This window comes from Oncorhynchus kisutch, linkage group LG17, assembly GCF_002021735.2.
Source record: "Oncorhynchus kisutch isolate 150728-3 linkage group LG17, Okis_V2, whole genome shotgun sequence".
Taxonomy (NCBI): Eukaryota; Metazoa; Chordata; class Actinopteri; order Salmoniformes; family Salmonidae; genus Oncorhynchus; species Oncorhynchus kisutch.
Genome location: NC_034190.2, coordinates 1355126 through 1368959, shown reverse-complemented (window position 1 = coordinate 1368959; position 13834 = coordinate 1355126). Strand labels below are relative to the sequence as shown.

The window sequence follows — 13834 nt, the reverse complement described above, 5'->3', positions numbered from 1 at the left end:
TAGCCATGCTATCATTGACTTGGTACTGGTACCACGTGTATATAGCCATGCTATCATTGACTTGGTACTGGTACCACTTGTATATAGCCATGCTATCATTGACTTGGTACTGGTACCACGTGTATATAGCCATGCTATCATTGACTTGGTACTGGTACCTCGTGTATATAGCCATGCTATCATTGACTTGGTACTGGTACCACGTGTATATAGCCATGCTATCATTGACTTGGTACTGGTACAATGTGTATATAGCCATGCTATCATTGACTTGGTACTGGTACCTCGTGTATATAGCCATGCTATCATTGACTTGGTACTGGTACCACGTGTATATAGCCATGCTATCATTGACTTGGTACTGGTACCACGTGTATATAGCCATGCTATCATTGACTTGGTACTGGTACCATCTGTATATAGCCATGCTATCATTGACTTGGTACTGGTACCATGTGTATATAGCCATGCTATCATTGACTTGGTACCTCGTGTATATAGCCATGCTATCATTGACTTGGTACCTCGTGTATATAGCCATGCTATCATTGACTTGGTACTGGTACCTCGTGTATATAGCCATGCTATCATTGACTTGGTACCACGTGTATATAGCCATGCTATCATTGACTTGGTACTGGTACCACGTGTATATAGCCATGCTATCATTGACTTGGTACTGGTACCACGTGTATATAGCCATGCTATCATTGACTTGGTACTGGTACCACGTGTATATAGCCATGCTATCATTGACTTGGTACTGGTACCACGTGTATATAGCCATGCTATCATTGACTTGGTACTGGTACCACGTGTATATAGCCATGCTATCATTGACTTGGTACTGGTACCACGTGTATATAGCCATGCTATCATTGACTTGGTACTGGTACCACGTGTATATAGCCATGCTATCATTGACTTGGTACTGGTACCACGTGTATATAGCCATGCTATCATTGACTTGGTACTGGTACCACGTGTATATAGCCATGCTATCATTGACTTGGTACTGGTACCACGTGTATATAGCCATGCTATCATTGACTTGGTACTGGTACCTCGTGTGTGTATATAGCCATGCTATCATTGACTTGGTACCTTGTGTATATAGCCATGCTATCATTGACTTGGTACTGGTACCACGTGTATATAGCCATGCTAACATTGACTTGGTACTGGTACCACGTGTATATAGCCATGCTATCATTGACTTGGTACTGGTACCACGTGTATATAGCCATGCTATCATTGACTTGGTACTGGTACCACGTGTATATAGCCATGCTATCATTGACTTGGTACTGGTACCACGTGTATATAGCCATGCTATCATTGACTTGGTACTGGTACCACGTGTATATAGCCATGCTATCATTGACTTGGTACTGGTACCACGTGTATATAGCCATGCTATCATTGACTTGGTACTGGTACCTCGTGTGTGTATATAGCCATGCTATCATTGACTTGGTACCTTGTGTATATAGCCATGCTATCATTGACTTGGTACTGGTACCACGTGTATATAGCCATGCTATCATTGACTTGGTACTGGTACCACGTGTATATAGCCATGCTAACATTGACTTGGTACTGGTACCACGTGTATATAGCCATGCTATCATTGACTTGGTACTGGTACCACGTGTATATAGCCATGCTATCATTGACTTGGTACTGGTACCACGTGTATATAGCCATGCTATCATTGACTTGGTACTGGTACCATGTGTATATAGCCATGCTATCATTGACTTGGTACTGGTACCACGTGTATATAGCCATGCTATCATTGACTTGGTACCACGTGTATATAGCCATGCTATCATTGACTTGGTACTGGTACCTCGTGTATATAGCCATGCTATCATTGACTTGGTACTGGTACCACGTGTATATAGCCATGCTATCATTGACTTGGTACTGGTACCACGTGTATATAGCCATGCTATCATTGACTTGGTACTGGTACCACGTGTATATAGCCATGCTATCATTGACTTGGTACTGGTACCACGTGTATATAGCCATGCTATCATTGACTTGGTACTGGTACCACGTGTATATAGCCATGCTATCATTGACTTGGTACCTCGTGTATATAGCCATGCTATCATTGACTTGGTACCTCGTGTATATAGCCATGCTATCATTGACTTGGTACTGGTACCACGTGTATATAGCCATGCTATCATTGACTTGGTACTGGTACCTCGTGTATATAGCCATGCTATCATTGACTTGGTACCACGTGTATATAGCCATGCTATCATTGACTTGGTACTGGTACCACGTGTATATAGCCATGCTATCATTGACTTGGTACTGGTACCACGTGTATATAGCCATGCTATCATTGACTTGGTACTGGTACCACGTGTTTTTCATTTTTTTTTTCATTTCACCTTTATTTAACCAGGTAGGCTAGTTGAGAACAAGTTCTCATTTGCAACTGCGACCTGGCCAAGATAAAGCATAGCAGTGTGAGCATACAACAAAGAGTTACACATGGAGTAAACAATTAACAAGTCAATAACACAGTAGAAAACGAAGGGGGGGTCTATATACAATGTGTGCAAAAGGCATGAGGAGGTAGGCAAATAATTACAATTTTGCAGATTAACACTGGAGTGATAAAAGATCAGATGGTCATGTACAGGTAGAGATATTGGTGTGCAGAAGAGCAGAAAAGTAAATAAATAGAAACAGTACGGGGATGAGGTAGGTGAAAAGGGTGGGCTATTTACCAATAGACTATGTACAGCTGCAGCGATCGGTTAGCTGCTCAGATAGCTGATGTTTGAAGTTGGTGAGGGAGATAAAAGTCTCCAACTTCAGCGATTTTTGCAATTCGTTCCAGTCACAGGCAGCAGAGTACTGGAACGAAAGGCGGCCAAATGAGGTGTTGGCTTTAGGGATGATCAGTGAGATACACCTGCTGGAGCGCGTGCTACGGATGGGTGTTGCCATCGTGACCAGTGAGCTGAGATAAGGCGGAGCTTTACCTAGCATAGACTTGTAGATGACCTGGAGCCAGTGGGTCTGGCGACGAATATGTAGCGAGGGCCAGCCGACTAGAGCATACAAGTCGCAGTGGTGGGTAGTATAAGGTGCTTTAGTGACAAAACGGATGGCACTGTGATAGACTGCATCCAGTTTGCTGAGTAGAGTGTTGGAAGCCATTTTGTAGATGACATCGCCGAAGTCGAGGATCGGTAGGATAGTCAGTTTTACTAGGGTAAGCTTGGCGGCTTGAGTGAAGGAGGCTTTGTTGCGGAATAGAAAGCCGACTCTTGATTTGATTTTCGATTGGAGATGTTTGATATGAGTCTGGAAGGAGAGTTTGCGGTCTAGCCAGACACCTAGGTACTTATAGACGTCCACATATTCTAGGTCGGAACCATCCAGGGTGGTGATGCTAGTCGGGCATGCAGGTGCAGGCAGCGACCGGTTGAAAAGCATGCATTTGGTCTTACTAGCGTTTAAGAGCAGTTGGAGGCCACGGAAGGAGTGTTGTATGGCATTGAAGCTTGTTTGGAGGTTAGATAGCACAGTGTCCAGAGACGGGCCGAAAGTATATAGAATGGTGTCGTCTGCGTAGAGGTGGATCAGGGAATCGCCCGCAGCAAGAGCAACATCATTGATATACACAGAGAAAAGAGTCGGCCCGAGAATTGAACCCTGTGGCACCCCCATAGAGACTGCCAGAGGACCGGACAGCATGCCCTCCGATTTGACACACTGAACTCTGTCTGCAAAGTAATTGGTGAACCAGGCAAGGCAGTCATCCGAAAAACCGAGGCTACTGAGTCTGCCAATAAGAATATGGTGATTGACAGAGTCGAAAGCCTTGGCGAGGTCGATGAAGACGGCTGCACAGTACTGTCTTTTATCGATGGCGGTTATGATGTCGTTTAGTACCTTGAGTGTGGCTGAGGTGCACCCATGACCGGCTCGGAAACCAGATTGCACAGCGGAGAAGGTACGGTGGGATTCGAGATGGTCAGTGACCTGTTTGTTGACTTGGCTTTCGAAGACCTTAGATAGGCAGGGCAGGATGGATATAGGTCTGTAACAGTTTGGGTCCAGGGTGTCTCCCCCTTTGAAGAGGGGGATGACTGCGGCAGCTTTCCAATCCTTGGGGATCTCAGAGGAGATGAAAGAGAGGTTGAACAGGCTGGTAATAGGGGTTGCGACAATGGTGGCAGATAGTTTCAGAAATAGAGGGTCCAGATTGTCAAGCCCAGCTGATTTGTACGGGTCCAGGTTTTGCAGCTCTTTCAGAACATCTGCTATCTGGATTTGGGTAAAGGAGAACCTGGAGAGGCTTGGGCGAGGAGCTGCGGGGGGGGCGGAGCTGTTGGCCGAGGTTGAAGTAGCCAGGCGGAAGGCATGGCCAGCCGTTGAGAAATGCTTATTGAAGTTTTCGATAATCATGGATTTATCAGTGGTGACCGTGTTACCTAGCCTCAGTGCAGTGGGCAGCTGGGAGGAGGTGCTCTTGTTCTCCATGGACTTCACAGTGTCCCAGAACTTTTTGGAGTTGGAGCTACAGGATGCAAACTTCTGCCTGAAGAAGCTGGCCTTAGCTTTCCTGACTGACTGCGTGTATTGGTTCCGGACTTCCCTGAACAGTTGCATATCACGGGGACTATTCGATGCTATTGCAGTCCGCCACAGGATGTTTTTGTGCTGGTCGAGGGCAGTCAGGTCTGGGGTGAACCAAGGGCTGTATCTGTTCTTAGTTCTGCATTTTTTGAACGGAGCATGCTTATCTAAAATGGTGAGGAAGTTACTTTTAAAGAATGACCAGGCATCCTCAACTGACGGGATGAGGTCAATGTCCTTCCAGGATACCCGGGCCAGGTCGATTAGAAAGGCCTGCTCACAGAAGTGTTTTAGGGAGCGCTTGACAGTGATGAGGGGTGGTCGTTTGACTGCGGCTCCGTAGCGGATACAGGCAATGAGGCAGTGATCGCTGAGATCCTGGTTGAAGACAGCGGAGGTGTATTTGGAGGGCCAGTTGGTCAGGATGACGTCTATGAGGGTGCCCTTGTTTACAGAGTTAGGGTTGTACCTGGTGGGTTCCTTGATGATTTGTGTGAGATTGAGGGCATCTAGCTTAGATTGTAGGACTGGCGGGGTGTTAAGCATATCCCAGTTTAGGTCACCTAACAGAACAAACTCTGAAGCTAGATGGGGGGCGATCAATTCACAAATGGTGTCCAGGGCACAGCTGGGAGCTGAGGGGGGTCGGTAGCAGGCGGCAACCGTGAGAGACTTATTTCTGGAGAGAGTAATTTTCAAAATTAGTAGTTCGAACTGTTTGGGTATGGACCTGGAAAGTATGACATTACTTTGCAGGCCATCTCTGCAGTAAACTGCAACTCCTCCCCCTTTGGCAGTTCTATCTTGACGGAAGATGTTATAGTTGGGTATGGAAATCTCTGAATTTTTGGTGGCCTTCCTGAGCCAGGATTCAGACACAGCAAGGACATCAGGGTTAGCAGAGTGTGCTAAAGCAGTGAGTAAGACAAACTTAGGGAGGAGGCTTCTGATGTTGACATGCATGAAACCAAGGCTTTTTCGAACACAGAAGTCAACAAATGAGGGTGCCTGGGGACATGCAGGGCCTGGGTTTACCTCCACATCACCCGCGGAACAGAGAAGGAGTAGTATGAGGGTGCGGCTAAAGGCTATCAAAACTGGTCGCCTAGAGCGTTGGGGACAGAGAATAAGAGGAGCAGGTTTCTGGGCATGGTAGAATATATTCAGGGCATAATGCGCAGACAGGGGTATGGTGGGGTGCGGGTACAGCGGAGGTAAGCCCAGGCACTGGGTGATGATGAGAGAGGTTGTATCTCTGGACATGCTGGTAGTAATGGGTGAGGTCACCGCATGTGTGGGAGGTGGGACAAAGGAGTTATCAGGGGTATGAAGAGTGGAACTAGGGGCTCCATTGTGGACTAAAACAATGATAACTAACCTGAACAACAGTATACAAGGCATATTGACATTTGAGAGAGACATACAGCGAGGCATACAGTAATCACAGGTGTTGAATTGGGAAAGCTAGCTAAAACAGTAGGTGAGACAACAGCTAATCAGCTAGCACAACAACAGCAGGTAAAATGGCGTAGACTAGGCAACGGGGCCAACAGATAAAACAAACAAGCAGAATGGAGTACCGTGATTTATGGACAGTCCAGCGTGCATCAGCTATGTAGCCAAGAGATCAGTGTCCAGGGGGCAGCGGTGGATGGGGAAGGGAAGCTGGACTGGCGAGTGTTATCCAGGTTAAAAAAACGAACAATGACTAAATAGCTTGTAGCTAGTTAGCTGGTTAGCTTCTGGAGGTTCTTGAGTGTGTTCTAAAAATAAATAAAAAATAATAGCGATTCCGTATCACATTGGGTGAGGCAGGTTTCCGGAAGGTATAAACAAATTAAAAGTCAAAAGAGATAGAAAGTAAATATGGGTCCGGAGGGCGTTTGGGACGCAGGGATTCAGGCGGTTAGCAGGCCTGTGCTAACAAGCTAACAGTTTGTAGGCCCGGGCTAGACAAGGTAGCAGTTAGCGGACCGGAGCTGGACAAGCTAGCAGTTAGCAGGCCGAATTAGCAAGCAGGGAGATAGCGAGGGCTAGAGAGTTAGCCTTTGGGGGACGTCGCGATGGGGTGAGTCTGTTTATTCCTCTTCATGCGGTGACATCGATAGACCGGTCGTGGGCCCGGGTATTGTAGCTCAGGAGTATGCTACGGTGGTAGCGCAGGCCGGGCTAGCTTCAAGCTAAGTGGGTGGAAACGCTAGCCAGGGGTAATCGTCCAGGGTTGCGGTTTAGCTGGATAGCTAGTTGTGAAGATCCAGCGTATTTGGAAGCTTAGGTTTAGCAAAATGTTTTTAAAGGGATAGCTATGTAAAAAACGAAAAATATGTAAAAAAACGAAAAATAAACAAAATATAAACAAAATATACAGGGACACGACACGACAGGACGACTTACTGCTACGCCATCTTGGATGGGAGTGTATATAGCCATGCTATCATTGACTTGGTACTGGTACCACGTGTATATAGCCATGCTATCATTGACTTGGTACTGGTACCACGTGTATATAGCCATGCTATCATTGACTTGGTACTGGTACCTCGTGTGTGTATATAGCCATGCTATCATTGACTTGGTACCTTGTGTATATAGCCATGCTATCATTGACTTGGTACTGGTACCACGTGTATATAGCCATGCTAACATTGACTTGGTACTGGTACCACGTGTATATAGCCATGCTATCATTGACTTGGTACTGGTACCACGTGTATATAGCCATGCTATCATTGACTTGGTACTGGTACCACGTGTATATAGCCATGCTATCATTGACTTGGTACTGGTACCACGTGTATATAGCCATGCTATCATTGACTTGGTACTGGTACCACGTGTATATAGCCATGCTATCATTGACTTGGTACTGGTACCACGTGTATATAGCCATGCTATCATTGACTTGGTACTGGTACCTCGTGTGTGTATATAGCCATGCTATCATTGACTTGGTACCTTGTGTATATAGCCATGCTATCATTGACTTGGTACTGGTACCACGTGTATATAGCCATGCTATCATTGACTTGGTACTGGTACCACGTGTATATAGCCATGCTAACATTGACTTGGTACTGGTACCACGTGTATATAGCCATGCTATCATTGACTTGGTACTGGTACCACGTGTATATAGCCATGCTATCATTGACTTGGTACTGGTACCACGTGTATATAGCCATGCTATCATTGACTTGGTACTGGTACCACGTGTATATAGCCATGCTATCATTGACTTGGTACTGGTACCACGTGTATATAGCCATGCTATCATTGACTTGGTACTGGTACCACGTGTATATAGCCATGCTATCATTGACTTGGTACTGGTACCACGTGTATATAGCCATGCTATCATTGACTTGGTACTGGTACCACGTGTATATAGCCATGCTATCATTGACTTGGTACTGGTACCATCTGTATATAGCCATGCTATCATTGACTTGGTACTGGTACCATGTGTATATAGCCATGCTATCATTGACTTGGTACCCTCGTGTATATAGCCATGCTATCATTGACTTGGTACTGGTACCACGTGTATATAGCCATGCTATCATTGACTTGGTACTGGTACCACGTGTATATAGCCATGCTATCATTGACTTGGTACTGGTACCCTCGTGTGTATATAGCCATGCTATCATTGACTTGGTACTGGTACCTCGTGTATATAGCCATGCTATCATTGACTTGGTACTGGTACCACGTGTATATAGCCATGCTATCATTGACTTGGTACTGGTACCACGTGTATATAGCCATGCTATCATTGACTTGGTACTGGTACCTCGTGTATATAGCCATGCTATCATTGACTTGGTACTGGTACCACGTGTATATAGCCATGCTATCATTGACTTGGTACTGGTACCACGTGTATATAGCCATGCTATCATTGACTTGGTACTGGTACCACGTGTATATAGCCATGCTATCATTGACTGGTACTGGTACCACGTGTATATAGCCATGCTGTCATTGAATTGGTACTGGTACCACGTGTATATAGCCATGCTATCATTGACTTGGTACTGGTACCTCGTGTGTATATAGCCATGCTATCATTGACTGGTACCTTGTGTATATAGCCATGCTATCATTGACTTGGTACTGGTACCACGTGTATATAGCCATGCTAACATTGACTTGGTACTGGTACCACGTGTATATAGCCATGCTATCATTGACTTGGTACTGGTACCACGTGTATATAGCCATGCTATCATTGACTTGGTACTGGTACCACGTGTATATAGCCATGCTATCATTGACTTGGTACTGGTACCACGTGTATATAGCCATGCTATCATTGACTTGGTACTGGTACCCACGTGTATATAGCCATGCTATCATTGACTTGGTACTGGTACCACGTGTATATAGCCATGCTATCATTGACTTGGTACTGGTACCATCGTGTGTGTATATAGCCATGCTATCATTGACTTGGTACCTTGTGTATATAGCCATGCTATCATTGATTGGTACTGGTACCACGTGTATATAGCCATGCTATCATTGACTTGGTACTGGTACCACGTGTATATAGCCATGCTAACATTGACTTGGTACTGGTACCGACGTGTATATAGCCATGCTATCATTGACTTGGTACTGGTACCACGTGTATATAGCCATGCTATCATTGACTTGGTACTGGTACCACGTGTATATAGCCATGCTATCATTGACTTGGTACTGGTACCACGTGTATATAGCCATGCTATCATTGACTTGGTACTGGTACCACGTGTATATAGCCATGCTATCATTGACTTGGTACTGGTACCACGTGTATATAGCCATGCTATCATTGACTTGGTACTGGTACCACGTGTATATAGCCATGCTATCATTGACTTGGTACTGGTACCACGTGTATATAGCCATGCTATCATTGACTGGTACTGGTACCACGTGTATATAGCCATGCTATCATTGACTTGGTACTGGTACCACGTGTATATAGCCATGCTATCATTGACTTGGTACTGGTACCATCTGTATATAGCCATGCTATCATTGACTTGGTACTGGTACCATGTGTATAGAGCCATGCTATCATTGACTTGGTACCTCGTGTATATAGCCATGCTATCATTGACTTGGTACTGGTACCACGTGTATATAGCCATGCTATCATTGACTTGGTACTGGTACCACGTGTATATAGCCATGCTATCATTGACTTGGTACTGGTACCTCGTGTGTATATAGCCATGCTATCATTGACTTGGTACTGGTACCTCGTGTATATAGCCATGCTATCATTGACTTGGTACTGGTACCACGTGTATATAGCCATGCTATCATTGACTTGGTACTGGTACCACGTGTATATAGCCATGCTATCATTGACTTGGTACTGGTACCTCGTGTATATAGCCATGCTATCATTGACTTGGTACTGGTACCACGTGTATATAGCCATGCTATCATTGACTTGGTACTGGTACCACGTGTATATAGCCATGCTATCATTGACTTGGTACTGGTACCACGTGTATATAGCCATGCTATCATTGACTTGGTACTGGTACCACGTGTATATAGCCATGCTATCATTGACTTGGTACTGGTACCACGTGTATATAGCCATGCTATCATTGACTTGGTACTGGTACCACGTGTATATAGCCATGCTATCATTGACTTGGTACTGGTACCTCGTGTATATAGCCATGCTATCATTGACTTGGTACTGGTACCACGTGTATATAGCCATGCTATCATTGACTTGGTACTGGTACCATGTGTATATAGCCATGCTATCATTGACTTGGTACTGGTACCTCGTGTATATAGCCATGCTATCATTGACTTGGTACTGGTACCACGTGTATATAGCCATGCTATCATTGACTTGGTACTGGTACCACGTGTATATAGCCATGCTATCATTGACTTGGTACTGGTACCATGTGTATATAGCCATGCTATCATTGACTTGGTACTGGTACCACGTGTATATAGCCATGCTATCATTGACTTGGTACCACGTGTATATAGCCATGCTATCATTGACTTGGTACTGGTACCTCGTGTATATAGCCATGCTATCATTGACTTGGTACTGGTACCACGTGTATATAGCCATGCTATCATTGACTTGGTACTGGTACCACGTGTATATAGCCATGCTATCATTGACTTGGTACTGGTACCATCTGTATATAGCCATGCTATCATTGACTTGGTACTGGTACCATGTGTATATAGCCATGCTATCATTGACTTGGTACCCTCGTGTATATAGCCATGCTATCATTGACTTGGTACCTCGTGTATATAGCCATGCTATCATTGACTTGGTACTGGTACCACGTGTATATAGCCATGCTATCATTGACTTGGTACTGGTACCTCGTGTATATAGCCATGCTATCATTGACTTGGTACCACGTGTATATAGCCATGCTATCATTGACTTGGTACTGGTACCACGTGTATATAGCCATGCTATCATTGACTTGGTACTGGTACCCACGTGTATATAGCCATGCTATCATTGACTTGGTACTGGTACCACGTGTATATAGCCATGCTATCATTGACTTGGTACTGGTACCACGTGTATATAGCCATGCTATCATTGACTTGGTACTGGTACCACGTGTATATAGCCATGCTATCATTGACTTGGTACTGGTACCACGTGTATATAGCCATGCTATCATTGACTTGGTACTGGTACACGTGTATATAGCCATGCTATCATTGACTTGGTACTGGTACCACGTGTATATAGCCATGCTATCATTGACTTGGTACTGGTACCATCTGTATATAGCCATGCTATCATTGACTTGGTACTGGTACCATGTGTATATAGCCATGCTATCATTGACTTGGTACCTCGTGTATATAGCCATGCTATCATTGACTTGGTACTGGTACCACGTGTATATAGCCATGCTATCATTGACTTGGTACTGGTACCACGTGTATATAGCCATGCTATCATTGACTTGGTACTGGTACCACGTGTATATAGCCATGCTATCATTGACTTGGTACTGGTACCTCGTGTGTATATAGCCATGCTATCATTGACTTGGTACTGGTACCTCGTGTATATAGCCATGCTATCATTGACTTGGTACTGGTACCACGTGTATATAGCCATGCTATCATTGACTTGGTACTGGTACCACGTGTATATAGCCATGCTATCATTGACTTGGTACTGGTACCTCGTGTATATAGCCATGCTATCATTGACTTGGTACTGGTACCACGTGTATATAGCCATGCTATCATTGACTTGGTACTGGTACCACGTGTATATAGCCATGCTATCATTGACTTGGTACTGGTACCACGTGTATATAGCCATGCTATCATTGACTTGGTACTGGTACCACGTGTATATAGCCATGCTATCATTGACTTGGTACTGGTACCACGTGTATATAGCCATGCTATCATTGACTTGGTACTGGTACCACGTGTATATAGCCATGCTATCATTGACTTGGTACTGGTACCTCGTGTATATAGCCATGCTATCATTGACTTGGTACTGGTACCACGTGTATATAGCCATGCTATCATTGACTTGGTACTGGTACCATGTGTATATAGCCATGCTATCATTGACTTGGTACTGGTACCTCGTGTATATAGCCATGCTATCATTGACTTGGTACTGGTACCACGTGTATATAGCCATGCTATCATTGACTTGGTACTGGTACCACGTGTATATAGCCATGCTATCATTGACTTGGTACTGGTACCATCTGTATATAGCCATGCTATCATTGACTTGGTACTGGTACCATGTGTATATAGCCATGCTATCATTGACTTGGTACCTCGTGTATATAGCCATGCTATCATTGACTTGGTACCTCGTGTATATAGCCATGCTATCATTGACTTGGTACTGGTACCACGTGTATATAGCCATGCTATCATTGACTTGGTACTGGTACCTCGTGTATATAGCCATGCTATCATTGACTTGGTACCACGTGTATATAGCCATGCTATCATTGACTTGGTACTGGTACCATGTGTATATAGCCATGCTATCATTGACTTGGTACCTCGTGTATATAGCCATGCTATCATTGACTTGGTACCTCGTGTATATAGCCATGCTATCATTGACTTGGTACTGGTACCACGTGTATATAGCCATGCTATCATTGACTTGGTACTGGTACCACGTGTATATAGCCATGCTATCATTGACTTGGTACTGGTACCACGTGTATATAGCCATGCTATTGTTGCTCATTGTGTATTTCTTCCTTGTGTTACAATTTTTTTATACAATTTATTTCATTTGGTATTTTATTGTACTCTGCATTGTTGGGAAGGGTCCACAAGTAAGCATTTCACTGATAGTCTACACCTGTTTACGAAGCATGTGACAATTAAAATGTTATTTGAGGAATCTAATTACTGGTACCTCTTGTGTGTGTATATAGCCATGCTATCATTTACTTGGTACTGGTACCTCGTGTGTGTATATAGCCATGCTATCATTGACTTGGTACCTCATGCAGATAGCCATGCCATCATTGACTTGGTACCTCATGCAGATAGCCATGCTATCATTGACTTGGTACCTCATGCAGATAGCCATGCTATCATTGACTTGGTACCTCATGCAGATAGCCATGCTATCATTGACTTGGTACCTCATGCAGATAGCCATGCTATCATTGACTTGGTACCTCATGCAGATAGCCATGCTATCATTGACTTGGTACCTTGTGTATATAGCCATGCTATCATAGACTTGGTACTGGTACTTCGTGTATATAGCCATGCTATCATTGACTTGGTACTGGTACCACGTGTATATAGCCATGCTATCATTGACTTGGTACTGGTACCACGTGTATATAGCCATGCTATCATTGACTTGGTACTGGTACCACGTGTATATAGCCATGCTATCATTGACTTGGTACTGGTACCACGTGTATGCTATCATTGACTTGGTACCACGTGTATATAGCCATGCTATCATTGACTTGGTACTGGTACCACGTGTATATAGCCATGCTATCATTGACTTGGTACTGGTACCACATGTATATAGCCATGCTATCAGTGACTTGGTACTGGTACCATCTGTATATAGCCATGCTATCATTGACTTGGTACTGGTACCATGTGTATATAGCCATGCTATCATTGACTTGGTACCTCGTGTATATAGCCATGCTATCATTGACTTGGTACTGGTACCTCGTGT

General features: G+C 44.4%; 1 protein-coding gene across 2 annotated transcripts in view; it reads right to left on the bottom strand.

The window, feature by feature from the left end:
* Window positions 1–13834, bottom strand: part of cibar1 (CBY1 interacting BAR domain containing 1) — a 32244-nt gene that overhangs the window by 16263 nt on the left and 2147 nt on the right. The window lies entirely within an intron of this gene.